This window comes from Physeter macrocephalus, chromosome 3 (assembly GCF_002837175.3).
Source record: "Physeter macrocephalus isolate SW-GA chromosome 3, ASM283717v5, whole genome shotgun sequence".
Lineage (NCBI taxonomy): Eukaryota > Metazoa > Chordata > Mammalia > Artiodactyla > Physeteridae > Physeter > Physeter macrocephalus.
Window position 1 is genome coordinate 2,827,755 of NC_041216.1, and position 17,387 is coordinate 2,845,141.

At 50.1% G+C, this 17,387-nt stretch overlaps 1 pseudogene; it reads right to left on the reverse strand.

Annotated features, from left to right (window-relative positions):
- Positions 1 to 303: 303 nt before the first annotated feature.
- Positions 304 to 13,027, reverse strand: LOC102989388 (60S ribosomal protein L4-like; annotated as a pseudogene).
- Positions 13,028 to 17,387: the final 4,360 nt, after the last annotated feature.

Below are 17,387 nucleotides of genomic sequence, written 5' to 3' on the forward strand. Positions count from 1 at the left end.
GATCGCTGCTGGGAACTTGACCTGCTTGTCGAGGAAGGGGCTGGCGTCCATTCAGCATCACGTCCCCAGCTGGCATCGGGCTGAGCAGCTGTGCAAACTATGGCAGCCACAGTGGATGCTTTCATGTGGGCATCCGTCCACCTGCTGCCCCCTTGCTGCCCTGCAGCAGGGACCCGCCTTCATCTCTGAACGTGATGCCCAGCACAGGGCCTGGTACATGTGGCTCCCTGGGGACCAGGAAGCCACAGAGGGGTCAGACTGGGCAAGAGACTCTGGGGTAGCTGCTGCCCATCCAGGCAGGGGTCAGAGGGGGATGAGGAAGTTCAGGGCATCTGGAGGCGGCTGGATACCCATGGGGAACAGGATGTCTTCCAGCAGGTGCCCAGCCCTTCACGGAGGAGATGAGCATGGGGGAAATCCAGACCCACCCCACTCCCAGGCAGGGGTGGCAGGGGAGTGTTGAGGTTCCCTATACTAGCCTTTCTGAGAATTGAGATTCTAGAATTGGGGCCCGTGCTGAGGCTTTTTCTGATCCTGGAGTCAGAGGCTCTAGAGAGGGACACAGTCCTGGGACGAGGTCCAGGGAAGAGAAGGTGGTGGGCAGGGCTGAGCAGGTGCCGGAAAACTGTCTCTTCTCCAGCTCTTTCATCTTTCTTCCTCCTCTCCCCAAGCTTTGCGCCCAGAGCCCAGCCTCTCCGGCCCTTACTGGTGGGTATGGGGTCAGCCCTGGGGTTTCTCCTGGCTGGGGCAGAGGCTCCTTCCATTCACCCTGGCGCTCCTGGCTTCACCAGCCTGGGGGAATGCCAGAGACAGGCGCGTTGGGTTTGAACGCTGCATTAGGACTAAGCTTAGAAGAGGACCCTTAGGGAATGACGGGGACCCTCAGGCAGATCAGGGTGCTCCAGGGGCACTGGGGTCTGGGCTGTGGCCTTTGGTCCCCAGAGCCTGGAGACCTCTCCGGAGATGCTGAAGGTCCTCAGCTCTGTCTGAGGAGGATGCGGCATCCTTCCTGCAGAAGGAGCATGAACCCATGCTGGGAGTTTGCAAGGAGGACCTTCAGAGTTCAGAAAGGCACGTGCGCTTCCTGCCCTGAGACTCCAGGATGGAAGGGAGAGAGGGGCCAGGCCTTGGACGACTCAGAGCTGCAGCTCCTCTCCTGACCCCAGAAGACACTGAAGTCCTACCAGCTACCATTTGGCAAAGATTTGGTGAGGGTTTCCTGTGGTGGAGAATATTCACGCAGCTAGATCAGGCCAGTGTAAGTTGTTGAAAACAAAAGGCTAAATTTTAAAGAAATATTGTTACTACTCTTCTTGAGTCATTGCTTTGTCCTGCAAATAAATTGACAGCTGAGCCATAACAGGCACCTGGGGAATTCTGGATGCCTTGAATGACTTTTTAATCCTCAGGATTTTAAATTACAAATATAATTTATGCTTACTCTAAACATTCAAATATTACAGTAATACCAAACTAGAAAGGGAGATCCATTTCCCCCAAGTTGTCTTCACCAGAGGTGACTACTGCTAACAGTTTAGAAGTTCTTCCCCCAGATTTTTGTGCGAACATTAGGGTAACATGGATAATTTCTTTGAAATATAGTAATGTGTATTTTTTTCTCACGCTTCCTTGTGCCAGAGGCAACCATTTGCCTCAGGGAGGACTCAAATTGTTAGAACAGTAATATAAGAGGAATAAAGAACAATGCTTAGTTAGCTTTTGACTCCCAAAATAAGATCTCAAAGTCCATAATAAGACAATAGTCTTAAAAACTGACTTTGGTAAGTGACATATTGGTTAAGATGCTTTGGGCTGCAGGTAATAGTAAGTCTAACATACACTGGCTTCAACAATGAGATGTACTGGCTCAGGTAACCAGATTCCAGAGACAGGGTGGGCTTCAGGGCTGGCTTAATCCAGCAACTCTGGCCCATCTTTCTGCAGTCCCTTGACTATGCCCTCCTCTCTCTGATGGCTTCATCCATGGGTTAGCTTCCCTCAGAGTTGCCAGATGTCTCTGGCCCACACATTTACCACCAGGACCCTTAAGGGAAAGGAGAGCACATCCCTTCTGGTGGTTCCTTCTTAAGAGCAAGGAAACACCTTTTACAGAAGCTCCCAGCACTTTCATCTTGGCTAAGGTCACATGCCTGTTCCTGTGGCCAGAAGTGCACCCTGCACTGGCATTTAGGCCTGAGTTTCTGGACCAAGTGGGATGGGATTCCGTGACACCAGTTAGAGCTGCCCCTGGAACTGAGGTTGGGGTCAGTTTCCCCAGAAGCATGTGGGCGACGTGAGGGTAAGACAGACTCCAGAAATGAAAACCAGGGTGTTTTTAAGAGGAGGAGCAGGGAAACAGAAGATAGGTAGAGAATCAGTACCACCTACTATAAGAGAGAGAAAGTGGAGTTCCCTGCTCCTAGAACTTTGTCAAGAGCAAACTTAGAGGACTGAACATGGAGTTTTATACTTTAAGGCACAGGTAGAAAGAATTTAGGGTACAATGCAGGGGAAACACCTGCCCACCTTGGGAGGATGTGGGCAGTGCTTCCATTTCTCAGAGGAGCCACTAGAGCGTTGGAAAAACAGATTTGGAGGAGGAAAGAGTGACGTGAAGAGGCTGCCTGAGGGATCCTGTGCCCCACCCTTCACTCTGAGCCCCAGCCTGGGAGAGGTTGTGGAAAAGACAGAACCCCAGAGGGGGTCTTCTGCCCACTTCTAGAACTCTAGAACTCTGTAGATGCTATCTGGAGGGAAGTTTGGTCCACGCCCACAGTAGAATAGAAAGGGCAGCAGGAAATGTGTATTGGTTTCTTGGGCTGCCATAACAAGTGGTTTAAAACAACGGAAATTTATTCTTTCACAGTTTGGGAGGCCAAAAGTCTGAAATCATGGTATTGGCAGGGCTGTGCTCCCTCTGAAGGCTCTAGGGGACAGTCTGTCCCTTGCCTCTTCTGGCTTCTGGTTGTTGTTGGCATTTCTTGTGACCCCATCACTCCACCAGTCTCTGCCTCTGTCTTCACATGTCCTTCCCCTCCGTTTCTGAATCATCTCTTCTGCGTCAGACCTCCCTCTGACTTTCTCTTTAAAGGCCACTTGTCATTGGGTTTAGGGCCCACCTAGATAATTCAGGGTGATCTCATCTTGAGACCCTCAACTGAATTATATCTGCAAAGCCCCTTTTGCCAAATCACATTTGCAAGTTCCGGGGGTTAGGATGTGGACATGTCTTTTGGGGGGGTCAGCATTCAACCCGTTACTAAGAGTTCAGGCAGAGAGAAGACCAGGGATAGTACCCCTAGCTTGTCTTCTGTGTGATGTGGAAGGGATACCTCAATTTCCTAGTACCCCAACAATGGGAGGACACAGAAGCCCACTGAAAGTCACTGAGGGCTCTGGTGGGTCACTTGCCAGTCAGGACCCTGGACAGGGTTACAATGTCCTGGAAGTCCCAGCCAGACTGCAGGGATTCTGATCAGCCCCCCTTTTCTGGAGTTTCCACAGTCTTTACCAAGTCAAAACCGGCCCTGGGCTCTGCCTGCTGCACAGGTAATGGCAGCTGGGATGGAAACCAAGGCTCATAACCAACAGGAGAAGACATTCTGACAAGAGAAACATGAGGCCAAGGAGGGACCCTTCCTTGATGCCTTGAGGACACCCAAGCTTCTAGTTCTTAGACCCCCATCTTGGGAGGGGGACTCCTTGTGAAGGGGAAATAGCTCTGATAGGGAACTGAAGTTTGAATGGACTGAATCCTCCAAAGAAACTGAGTTACCTTTAATTGTAAATAGCTTATTTTTTCCTTCCCTTCCCACCCCCCAGCTAATTGTATAAATGGCAAGCCTTCTGCAAGAGATAGGAGTGCCAGGTATTTTTTTATTAATGGGCATATGCTATACATATTACTCTGCAAATCGCTTTTTTAAAAAAACACTTTATTGAGGTGTGATTGTGCAAAGCGCATTTAACCCTTCATACATTAGACATATTTTTATGATGGTATATTTTAGAGTTACCTTACTTCTTTTTAAATCCATGCATTATAATTTATTTAACTAAACCCCTATGGTTAAATAAATTTGGGTGGATTATTGAGCTTCATGTATTAAAAAACAAATCAAGTCCAGCAATGTGCAATTTTGCCCATTCAAGCTGGAGTTGCAAAAATGCAATATTTTCTTTCCTTTCTCCTAAATCTATATAGCTCTGACCCCCACATTTCAGCAAATGAAAAAGTAATTAATTCTGACTGTTGGTCAGAAAGATGCGCCTTCCAGAACACTCTGGGAAGTCAGGTGGAGGGCAGCTTGCCAGGACTCGGCCCTTCCCGTGGGAGTAGCATTCTGAACTCTTGAACGTAAACTGCTGGCAGTGTTTACTCCGCTGTGAGTTAGTCAATTGTCACTTGGGAAAGAAGGGCAGCAGGACAGGGATCTTTGCCTCATTGCAACATTCCAATTGCAAAGGCCCTTTAAAGAAACTCCCTGCACATCTCTGTATATCTCTGAGGTACGAAGGTGCAGAAAGGGCTTGGTTGTGTTCTCACCTAGTATTTTAATCAGATCATTTTAGACTGCAAGCAGCAGAAACCCTGATGAAACATAAGCACAGCAGGAAATGTGTTGGCTCATGCAAATGAAGAGTCTGGGAACTTCAGGCATGCTGCATCCAGGTGTTTAACTGACACCATGAAGACTGTCTCTCTCTCCATCTCCCAGCTAGGCCTGCCTGCCTTTTTTTTTTTTTTTCCCCTGGGCAGATTTTCTCCATGGTGCAAGTTGTCCACCAGCTGCTATAATCTCTTCTTTACAGCTCATGATCTCAGACGATGAGAGAGTTTCCAGAAAGCTCTAACAAAAGTCTCAAGGAAGACTCCTATTGGCCTGGCTTGGGTCATGTGTTTATCCAATCATGGTGTCTGGGGTCAGGGGCTCTGGCTGGCCAGGCATGGTTCACGAGTCCCCCTGTCTGGGTGTGGGGAGGCTGCCCAACCTGACCCACACAGACAGAGCAGGATTAGTGGGGGAGACGCGACTTGCCAAAGAAAGGCTGGACTGACAAACAGATGTTCACGAGGCCTGGTCCCTGTCAGGGTTACACCTTTGTAGAGAAGATGCTTGTTATTTGGATACAGAATTGGATATGGCTGAACTCCAAACTGATAGCTTTGCAGAGCAAAGCAGACTTTGACTGCAGAGCAGTCAACCCTGCCCAGACCTGCCTTAGATTCCCACTTCCCAGTCCCCCTCAGGCCAAGACAGTGGTTGGGGGGTGCTCATCCAAGCCCATACCCCTGGACCCAGCCTCTCCCTGACCCTCTGCCTTCCTTATGCAGGCTCCACAGACAGAGCAAATACACACAGGTTTTCTGACCCGTGAGAAGACCTTAGAGGGGCAGCACGGTCTGAATTCAGGTAGCGTAAGGTTAGGTACTAAGTGGGTCCTTCTCAGTGTTTCAGGACCCTGTACCTCAGCTCAAAGTCCTTTGTTAAGGTCAACCTTGGGGTCAGCCCTTGACTCTCCTGATTCCCACGCTGTGGCCTAGGTCTCTGCTGGTGCCTTCGTCTTTGCTCTGGCCCTGGCTTGCAGCCTCTCTGCTGGGAGTTGCATCTGTGTCTCCGGCTATGGGAGGCATCCTGGGGTTTGGGGGTGCTTGTGGTGCATCGTCAGAAGACTGGGGGGGCCCTGGAAAACAGCATTCTGAGATGGTCTTAGGGACGCAGCCTAGCTTGGGTGTCTGAGCAGATACACATATGGATGGCGCATCTTCTCATTCGACCTTCACGGTAGAGTCTCTGCTGACCCCGCCTCAGTCTCATCCCCCTCCCCTTCCCTATATAGCCCGAGCTGGACAATACGGTCCCTCTCTCTAGGCCTTTGTCTACGCTGTCCCCTCTGCTGGAATGCCCTCTCCTCCCTGGTCAATCAATCAATACACATCCTTCAAAATCCAGCTTCAAAAGAGTAACCACTTCACACAAGTGAGAATTCGACCGTGACTAGTATGCGTCGACGTGCTGTAGCGTGTGCGCCCACAGCTCTGAGCCTCGGGGCTTCTGTGAGCCTGGGAGATGCCAGGGAGCTGACACCCTCTCATGCCTTGACATAGCCCTCAACCAATGACTGACAGGCGTCGGTGTATAAAAACCCAGCTCCCTGGTCCCGAGTGGGATTACTCTCGGGGGTGTGGTTTATGCGATTTCCCAGAGTCTCCCTGTGGGATTAAACTCCAGATGCCCGAGGTGGTAACCTGCTTGTGGACACACACTTCAGGAGCCTCCTCCCTGCCCCTCTGTAGCTTCTTCACTCCCTTACGAGTTTTTCTAGGATCGCCTGCTGTGATGGACTGAATTGTGTCCCCCTAACCTCCCATGTGACTGTATTTGGAGATCAGGCCTTTAGGGAGAGGATTAAGGTTAAATGAGGTCATAAGCTTGAGACCCTAATGTGATAGAATTGGTGTCCTTATAGGAAGAGGAAGAAACACCAGAGATCTCTCCCCCTGTCCACAGATGCACAGAGAAGAGGCCATGTGAGGATGCGGTGAGAAGGTAACCATCTGCAAGGCAGGAAGAGAGACCTTGCCAGAAACAAACCCTGATGGCACCTTGATCTTGGACTTCCAGACTCCAGAACTGTGAGAGGATAAATATCTGTTGTTTTGACACCCAGTCTATGGTATTTTGTTACGGCAGCCCTAGGAGGTGAACAACCTGCCAATGAAACTACTTGCTCTCAAATCCTTGTCTCAGGGTCAGCTCCTAGGGAACCCAAACTAAGACAGGGGCTCAGCTTCACTATGGACCAGGGAAATGCAAATTATTTCACACCTGCCGTAAGGGCTAAAAGACAAAGCGCAACCATGCTGGTGCTAGTGATGATGTCAAGCGGTCATATACAGCTGATGGAAGTGTGCAATTGTAAACCATTTTTGGAAAACTGTCAGGGTCTAACAAAGCTGAAGATGTATATATCCTAAGACCTAGCAGTCCCACCCCTAGGTATACTCCCAGTAGAAATAGATACATACGTTCATCAAAACTCAGGTGCAGGGCTTCCCTGGTGGTGCAGTGGTTGAGAGCCCGCCTGCCGATGCAGGGGACACGGGTTCGTGCCCTGGTCCGGGAAGATCCCACATGCCGCGGAGCGGCTGGGCCCATGAGCCATGGACACTGAGCCTGCGCGTCCGGAGCCTGTGCTCCGCAATGGGAGGGGCCACAATAGTGAGAGGCCCGCGTACCGCAAAAAAAAAAAAAAAACGAACAAAACTCAGGTGCAAAAAAAATGTTCAAAGCAGCACTATTTGTAATAGCTTCCAGACTGGAAACAGCTCAACTTCCATCAACAGTGGAATGGATGAACACATTGCAGGCCATTCAGGTAATAGAATACTACACAGTAATGAAAAAGAAGAAATCCTGTTACATGTCACAGCATGGATGAATGTCAAAAACAAAATGTTGCACAAAAGAGGCCAGACACAGAAGAGGGCATACCATAAGATTCCAACATAAAGTTCAAGAGCATAATATTTGTACAGAAAAGTGTACAGATCATAGACACCCAGCTTGAAGAATTTTCACAAACTGAGAACACCCATGCAGACTGTAGCTTGATCAAGAAATGGAACATGACTGCTACCCCAGAAGCCCCCTTTCTGTCCCCTTTCGGTCACTGACTGACCCCATCCCCCCGAGGGAAACCACCTTGCTGACTTCTAACACCACTAAAACTGTAGGTTTATATCTATGGAATCTTACGGGATGGAGTCTTGTTTTATACATTTTGTTTGTGAGATCATCCATATTATTTTGTTAGCTGTAGTTCAATTTACTTATTCATTCTACTGTTGCTGGCCTTTTGCACAGTTTCTAGTTTGAGACTATTATAAATAGTGCTGCTATGAACATTCTAGTATACAGCTTTTGAAAAAATTTTTATTTTATATCGGAGTAAGTTGGTTGCGTTAGTTTGAGGTGTACAGCAAAGTGATTCAGTTATACATATTCATGTATCTATTCTTTCTCAAATTCTTTTCCCATTTAGGTTATTAGAGTACTGAGCAGAGTTCCCTGTGCTATACAGTAGGTCCTTGTTGGTTATCTATTTTAAATATAGCAGTGTGTACATGTCAATCCTAAACTCCCAATTTATCCTTCCCCCCCGAACTTTCCCGTTTGGTAACCATAAGTTTGTTCTCTAAGTCAGCAGTCCCCAACTTTTTTGGCACCAGGGACCAGTTTCGTGGAAGACAACTTTTCCACAAATCAGGGGGAGGGCATGGTTTTGGGATGTTTCAGCACATTACATTTATTGTGCACTTTATTTCTATTGTTATTACATTGTAATATATAATGAAATAATTACACAACTCACCATAATGCAGAAACAGCGGGAGCCCTGAACGTGTTTTCCTGCAACTAGATGGTCCCATCTGGGGGTGACGGGAGACAGTGACACCCGAAGTGTGTTGCTTATGTCCATCTACTCCGTGATCGCGTTTTGGTTGCTGTCACCGCAGAAAACCCAGCTTCACAAAGACAGGATGTTGGAAGTGGAAGCAGGCTTTTCAGTGCTTTTGTGGCAATCTCAGGATATTCCACCTTGACTTTCATCCAGAACGTATGGAGATTTGAAGTTGTCTCAAATATACTTTTAAGGCCACCATCATTTACGATCTCAAGCAGTTCATCCTCTCCTAGCACAAAGTCGATTCACCTGGCTTATTCACAAATGGGTCGCAGATCCATTCCTTCCCAGTTCGGGGGTCTTTTGTGGTTGGGAAGTAATGCTCAAACTCTTTTGAAAGCTGAGATAGGTGATCATGCACCAGCTGGGAGAAAGAAGGCCCTGGATGAGACTCGTTCAAAATCTCTGCTAATGTTTGAAACATGTCAAAAATCCCAATGTTCACTCGTCGTCCCCATAATTCCAGTTTGGCTCTGAATGCAGCCACTTTACCTGCCGATTTGAACACAGTTGTCATTCTCCCCTGAAGTGACAGATTGAGTTCATTGAGCAGGTTGAATATGTCACGCAAGTAAGCAAGATTTGCAACCCATTCCGCGTCACTGAAATGTGCTGCCAGTGGTGACTGTTTTTCTAAAAGAAACCTCTGGAGTCGCTCTCGTAGCTCAAAAACTCTGGCTGGTGATTTACCTTTAGAAAGCCATCTCACTTCTGTGTATGAGAAGACGTGTGTGCTCTGCGTCCATCTCCTCACAGAGCTGCACGAACACATCTACTCCGTGATCGCGTTTTGGTTGCTGTCACCGCAGAAAACCCAGCTTCACAAAGACAGGATGTTGGAAGTGGAAGCAGGCTTTTCAGTGCTTTTGTGGCAATCTCAGGATATTCCACCTTTGAGTCAAGGGCATATACTTTAATGTGGTTGATAATTTTAATCACGTCCTGCAAAACGTTGTTAAGTTCAGGTGACATTTTTCGCCTAGCCAGCAGTTCTCTGTGGATGACACAGTGCATAGACTCACATTCAGAAGCGACCTCTTTGACCCGAGTAGTGAAACCAGAAAGCCGTCCAGTCGTGGCAGCCGCTCTGTCCATGCATATACCGACACAAAATGACCAATTCAGTTTTCCTAATATGTAATCGTTCAAAGACTTGAATAGTTCCGCAGCTGTGGTGCTGGTTGGCAACAAAAGTGCACATAACATATCCTCATGCACATCCTCCTGAAAAATATATCTCACAAAAGCAAGCACTGTCGCCTTGTTGTCAACATCGGTAGACTCGTCAACCTGGACTGCGTACCATGGTGACTCATCAGTCCTCTCTAACAAATGTGCCTCAGTATCCTCTGCTATTTCATCAATTCGTCTAGTTATGGTGCTAGCCGAAAGAGGAACACGTGCCACCTTTTGAACTGCAGCCTCTCCTAAAAGTTCATGCCAATGTCCTCAGCAGCAGGCAGGATCAACCCTTCACCAGTAGTAAAGGACTTCTTAGCTTTAGCCATGCGGTTAGCCACTAAGAATGATGCTCTCAGTGCAGACACATTTGATGAAGTGGTGGCCTTCGATAATTGCTTCTGTTCTTTGTGTTCATGTTTTTTTTCCTTTGCATAACTCCAAAGGCTTGTCTTTCAATGCAGGTGCTTGGTCTCCATGTGGCGAAGCAGTTTTGAAGGTTTCATGGCTTCGTTGGATAGCCGGTGGCCACATATTATACAAAGCGGGCTTGGAGAATGTGAATCCCCTGTTGCAGTGAACCCGTAATTTAAGGAGGGCTCTTGGTATTTTCTTTTAAATGTAGCTTTCTTTTCGTTGGCAGTCTTAGAGTCTTCTGCTGTCTCATCACTGGGTCTTTCCCCCTTTTCAAAGAAGCTCTCCAGTGACGTTTGTTTTTTTTACTCATCCTGGCTAGGGTTAGCTTGTGGGCTTACCAAAATTGTGGCTGATGAAAGTGCACAATGCAGGTAATGCGGATGGAAGTAAATAAAATAATGGGCGGGCCACGCGCAGACTAAAACGTGTCGGATTCTGACTTAAAGCCTGCCACCAGATGCAGCTGTACAAGTGAAGTACATCAACTCACTTGCCACTATAACACCTGCCACCAGATGCAGCTTAATTGTCACTTGCCACTCACTGATAGGGTTTTGATATGAGTCTGCAAGCAATTGATATATCATGGTCTCTGCGCAGTCAAACGTCTCTGCTAATGGTAATCTGTATTTGCAACCGCTCCCCACCGCTAGCATCACTGCCTCAGCTCCACCTCAGATCATCAGGCATTCGATTCTCATAAGGAGTGCACAACCTAGATCCCTCACATGTGCAGTTCACAGTAAGGTTCACGCTCCTATGAGAATCTAGTGCCGCCGCTGATCTGCCAGGAGGCAGAACTCAGGCAGTAATGTGAGCGATGGGGGGTGGCTGTAAATACAGATGAAGCTTCGCTTGCTCACATGCCACTCACCTCCTGCTGTGAGGCCTGGTTCCTAACAGGCCACGGACTGGTACCAGTCCATGGCCCGGGGGTTGGGGATCCCTGCTCTAAGTCTGTGAGTCTGTTTCCATTTTGTAAATAAGTTCATCTGTGTCATTTTTTTAGATTCTGCATATAAGTGATATCATATATTTGTCTTTCTCTTTGTGACTTACTTCATTTAGTATGAGACTGTTATAAATAGTGCTGCTATGAACATTTTTAAAATTATTATTTGATTTATTTTTGCCTGCGTTGGGTCTTCGTTGCTGCACCCGGGCCTTCTCTAGTTGTGGCGTGCGAACTTCTCATTGTGGTGGCTTCTCTTGTTGCAGAGCATGGGCTTTAGGCGCGGAGGGCTTCAGTAGTTGTGGCTTGTGGGCTCTAGAGCGCAGGCTCAGTAGTTGTGGTGCACAGGCCCAGCCGCTCCGCGGCATGTGGGATCTTCCCGGACCGGGGATCGAACCCGTGTCCCCTGCATTGGCAGGCGGATTCTTAACCACTGCGCCACCAGGGCAGTCCGAACATTTTTTTTCCCACTGTCTCTTCATCAGGTCTTTATTCAAAATTAGCTGTCCAAAATGATCTGACCTTTACGAAATAAGCAAATTTAAGTTTAGGCAGCAGCCCTCTTTCCTTCTGCGGTGGGGTTTCTTTTCTGCGGGCTTCTTTTCAGCTGTTGGTTTCTTGGTCACTGCCGCCTTTTTTCCCACCAAGCGCTTCGGCTCCTTAATGCCAACAGCCTTCTTTCCTTTCTTTCCCGCCACAGGCTTCTTGCCTGGAACCTCCTTCTCATCTGATTTGTCTTCTAGTGCTGCTGCTGCCCTATCCATCTGGGTTTTGTGGTTCTTGGCCTGGAGAAGAATGGTGTTCCGGCTCATAGTATTTGCATATGGGTTTAGCTTCACCGTGATGCTCGGGTTTTTCAGTGGATTCTTCCTCGGGACTCTGAGATGACTCTTCTTGCGTGGTGCTCGGAGGGCTCTTCGGATCTCTGGGCTTTTCAAGATTCTGCTGAGGTATTTGCATATGGGTTTAGTATTTGCATAGTATTTGCATATGGGTTTAGCTTCACCGTGATGCTCAGGTTTTTCAGTGGATTCTTCCTCGGGACTCTGAGATGACTCTTCTTGCGTGGTGCTCAGAGGGCTCTTCGGATCTCTGGGCTTTTCAAGATTCTGCTGAGGTCTGTACTGAGCATCTTGTGCATGGGGAGGTTGTATCAGTAGCTAGTCTTGAGGGAGGCAGCTCTATGCCAAGTGCCGTGCAGCTCATCTAACTTGCAGAAAGCACTTTCAGTCCAGATGCAGGAACGTCCCACATGCCCACCAGGAGCAAGTTTCAAAACGTTCAGTTTGCTTATATTAAGTAGAGTAATCCCAGGGATGGGATTCAGAAAGTTTCTGAAGGCCTCGATGAGACCACTGTCCTCATCACAGATGATGCAGTGTCTCCTGCCCTGGATACCGCAACGGTTTCTCATTTTGCCTTTGCCAGCTCTCATTCGCTGGGAGGCGTAGACCTTTTTCACATCATTCCAGGCCTCAAGTTTCTTCAGGAGCAAAAGAGCCTCCTCGGTCTTCTCGTAGCCTTCAACTTTATCTTCAGCTACCAAAGGAAGTTCAGGATCTTCCTCTATATGATGACCTCTAGACATGACCAGTGCTGGTAAGGCAGAGGCAGCCAGTGCAGAGCGGATGGCATATCGCTTCTGCATTGTATTCACCCTGTGGTGCCAACGTCGCCAGGTCTTGGTTGGTGCAAACGTGCAGCCTCCAAGACACATGTTTCCAAAACCATCCTGGCCAGAGCGGTGAGTCCCACCACCTCGAACCCTGGGAATTTGAGCCACAGCTCTGCCAGTACCCCAAGATTCGGCACTGGTTTGATGACCTGCTAGTTCACTGATAGCATGGAGCTGTCTGCTGCTTTTGCACAAGTTGGCATGAACAGAGTTTACAAAATATCTGGTCGAACGGGAGTCTTGAACACAGCAGGCAAAATGACATTATTGTCAGATGGCTCCCCCTTTCTGGAGTACACTGATATCAGTGGACGAGCACACGCCATGGCGGGGAGAGGAGAAGACCAACGTGCCTCTTAACCCGGTGGCTCCCATAGGAAAAGCTGAGCTTTCTAGTATACATCTTCTGATGAACATATCTAGGCATTTCTTTGGGGTGTATACCCAGAAGTGGAATTGCCAGTCCATTGCTTGCTTTGATTTAATTTTTCATCTTCTTCTGTCCTGATTCTTACCGAGGATAACCAAGGAGGCCTCTGGTTTTCTTTTCTGGATGAAGTCAGTTGCCCTCAGTTTCCCTCTGTGGCTGGGCCATGCCTGCCTCTACCCAGAAGTGGAATTGCCAGTCCATTGCTTGCTTTGATTTAATTTTTCATCTTCTGTCCTGATTCTTACCGAGGATAACCAAGGAGGCCTCTGGTTTTCTTTTCTGGATGAAGTCAGTTGCCCTCAGTTTCCCTCTGTGGCTGGGCCATGCCTGCCTCGCCCAGGTGCTGTGAGGCTTTAAGAGCTTCTCAGGGGAGTAGGATAAGGTCATGGACCCTTGACCTCCTGGTCCAGCTCCCAGCATTCCTGAGGCCAGAAGTATTCATCACAGAGGAATGCCGATACTGAAGACCCAGCCCTGGCTGCCCCACGGGCCAGGTGCAGGAACCGGGCAGTGGGTGAGCCTCGGGTCAGGGCTGGGCCAAGCAGGGGAAGGCTGGAATGGGCAGGGCACAGCCCAGGCCTCAGGGGTCCCTGGGCAGGGGGCAGGCAGGTCCTGGACCACTTTGGACCCACGTGAGCAGGGGCTGGCCTCCTTAGCACCTGCTTGCTCTTCTCTGGGTCTCTACGGCATCAACTGGGGATCAGAGTTACTTCCTCACCAGTTGAGGACTAAAGGAGATTGAAGATGCTTACCTGGGTCAGTGGGCGTTGTCAACCCATTTCACAGCCAACGAAGCTGAAGCTCAGAGGGGTTGAGGGGCTTTTCTGAGTCACCGAGGGTTTGAGCCCAAGTCTGTCTGGCACTAAAGCCTGTGCTCTTTCCACTGCCTGCCTGGGGGTTGACATGGTGTGGTTTGAGGGGTGTAAGGAAGGCCAATCCCCAAAGTCAAGCTGTGTCTTCTCCAGTGCGTGAATTTCCACCATTAGAATTTAACTCCTCTGCGTTAAGTAATACCCTCTTCTGAAAGGCTTAGGGGTGTAAGATATGCCACATCTAATGTTTTGTGTGCAAATGATTTCCTGGCAGAATCAGAGAGCAGGATCCCTCTGAGGTGTGCTGGGATGCCTTCATTCACTTCCTCAGCCCCACCAGGGCCCTGTGCCATTTCATGAATGGGAAAGTGAGGCCCAGAGAGGCATGGAGTTGCTCAGATCCCTGTCTAGGACCTTCCCCAGGCGGCCTCCCTGCTCTGCCAGGACCCAGACAAGAGGGGCTGAGCAGGAGAGGGTCAGACGGGGGCCCTGGGGTTTTCTAGCCGGGATCTGCCCTGGGGCCCGCCAGGGCATAGGTGTCCCGGCCCCAGTTCTGCAGAAGGCAGGGAGGTACGGGTGTGGTCTCGGGCACTAAGATAAGCCCTGCTCCCGTCAGCTGCTGCACTCACACCCTGCTGCCCTCTTTACCCTGGCGCACCTGCAGCCCTGCACCCCGACCTGACACTGTGCACAGCGTTAGAGCTGCAGCCGGGCTGGGCTCCCGCCTGCCGGGGCTCCTCCCATGGCCCCAGACTTGTGCTGAGGTGCTTCTGGCCCTGCACGTGTCTCAGGGCCTCTGAGGCAGAGATCCCTTTGCAGCGAGGCCCTCTTGGCTTCCCAGGGACTCATAGCCCCCGTGGCTGCTGCCCCTCAGTCTTGGGTTGGGGCCCTTGGAGAAGACCTGAACTAGGATTCTAGGGCATGGATTTATTTTCGAGGTGATATTAGGAAGCTATAAAGGACGTGGAAGTAAGACCGGAAGGGCAGTCAACACAGGCAAGTTAATGAGCAGCAGGTGGAAAGCAGGGCTCAGTCCCACTGGGGACCTCTGGGAGACAGTGTGGAACCAGCCTCAGGGTCGCCTCACCCATGGCGTGAGGAAGCTGCAGTATCTGTCCACCACCCCTATCCTTTATGATCAAGGGCTGCTCCTGAGGGCATTTTCCAAAGCCCCTGGGATAGAGCCACAGACTCCTGCTAAGTGCTGGGAATGTGGGCGGGGCTTGAGAAGGAGAGATGGAACACGAGGGAAGAGCCTGGTGAAGGTGCTGAGTTAGGAGGGCTTGAGTCCCAGCTCTGCTGCTGATTCATCTTCTCTGAGGGTCAGTTTCTGCATCTATAAAATGGGAAGAAAAATACTGCTTACCTCCCAGGTGTGTGGTGGGGATCAAGTGCATGGGTGATGCCGGCACCTGGTGGAGATTGATAAATGATGCTTTTCCTTCTGTCCTCCAGGCCAAGGGTCAGGTTGACTCATCCAGTCTTGGGGCACCCAACGACATGACCTGCCGTGTTTACCAAACATTGCTCCTCCCAGAGCCCTCCTCCCTCCACTACCCTTATCTTCAGTTTCTAAAATCAAATCGTGCCTGATACCTAAGCTGTGCCAGGCTGGGGTGGGCTCTAGGGACCCAGGAATGCCTGAGCCTTCCTTACCCTGAGAGTTCACAGTCCAGCTGAGACGACAAATGCGCGGCTGGGTGGTGGCATGGGCGTGGGTTTGGACGGGCGGGTAGCAGTTCGTGGGTCAGACCTAGGGCAAGGAAGCAGTTCAGGCTGAGAGAGAAGCGGAGGAGCTGGGGTGGGGGGATAGAAATTGTTCTGAGGGGAGGAAGGAGGTGGGCAGATATCGGAGCTTATTCCTTGAGAAACCCCAGGTAGGTATGATTATCCCTGAGTTACAGAGGGAGGCTGAGAAGGGACCTGCCTTGCCTGGTTGCTGTCAGAGCAGGGAATGGTCTGACACCCTCACTCCCCCACTCCCACTCAAGCCAGAGTTGGGGGCATCTGGGCCCAGGACAATATCTCCCGGTGGGGGTGGGGATGGAGGTCAGGGCTGGGCAGCCTTGGAAATGGAGGCAGGGGTTCTCTGCTCTGCCCCCGTCCCTCTCCTGCCTTTCTGAGCCCTGCATGGTGGATAACCACCACTGCCGTCCCAGATTGGGGTGGGAAATCCTTCACTTTCATGCTTCTTGTTCAGATTCCATATGCATTTTGCATCTATGATATAACCATGTTTGTACTTAAACTCGGTGAGGTTTATAACGAGTTACTAATGACTAAAATAATCAATCTGCCTGTAATGAAAGCAATGACACTGGCCCTCTGTTGGTTCCTCAGTGTGCGCAGAGGAGAGAGGTCCAGGCCATGTGGGATGGGCCCTGGAGGAGGTGTCATGGTTTGCAGACCCTGAGGTGGCACCTCCTGGGGTGCAAAGGCACACTTGTGTGTATCTGCATCAGCAGAGAGTCACACTGCAATAGTTCCATACACAGCTGTGCTCACACGCACACTGAAGCACCTCTAGATCCACACACGTGGATGCACTCCACTGACACTTAGGGACACCCTATGCATGTGTTTTGACACATGCTCAGGCGCAAACACACACATTAGCTTGTATGCTTGTGTCACTGGTGCGCCCACACACCTGTAATCCCTAATCATGGACTTGCATGCACATCCTGCAGGTACGCCTGCACTCTCACGCATGCACACGGATATGGGCCCAGGTACGCACACACATCTAGACAGCCACAACCAGGTGAAGACTTACACTCTCAGGGACACTCAGGCACACGTACTTGTACGTGTCGACGTGCACACAGGTGGATTGTGTATGGACACCCATCACACGGGACCCAGACCTGAATGCCTGGACGCCAGCAGAAGGACCCCCAGCTGGCACACAAGAATACATTTCACACGTTGGCGTGCCCTGCGTGCGTGTGCTCACACTAGGTCTCACACTAGCCAGGTGGGGCTCCAGTGTGCCAAGCTCACCGCGCAGCATCAAAATTGTAGGGAGTGAGCCTCCCCTCCCCTGTTCCTTGTGCTCCTCCCCTGCCCTGGCTCTGCCAACTCCCAGGAGGAGCCTTCCTCCCCCCTGGGGAGCGACTCATGCGCGCGTGGCAGGTGTGGAGTCTCCAGAGGGAGCAGATTCAGCATCTACCCTGTGAGAGGGATTTCCCCGGCCTGGCAGCTGGGAGCTGGGAGCCCAGAAAGGACAGTGCCCTGCCTGGGTCTACACAGCGAGGTCTGGGTAGAGGCAAGACCAGGATCCAGTCTTTTCTGAAAGGCTAGTTTGGATTGCAGGCTGAGGGGGAATCAGGACCCCCCAGGACCCCCCTCTTCAAAACATCTGCAGGTTCAGGTGCCTACCGTCCCCCACCACACGTGCTTTGCCATGACAGTGCTGTCCGCAGGAGACCCCTACTCAAAGGCGCATCTATT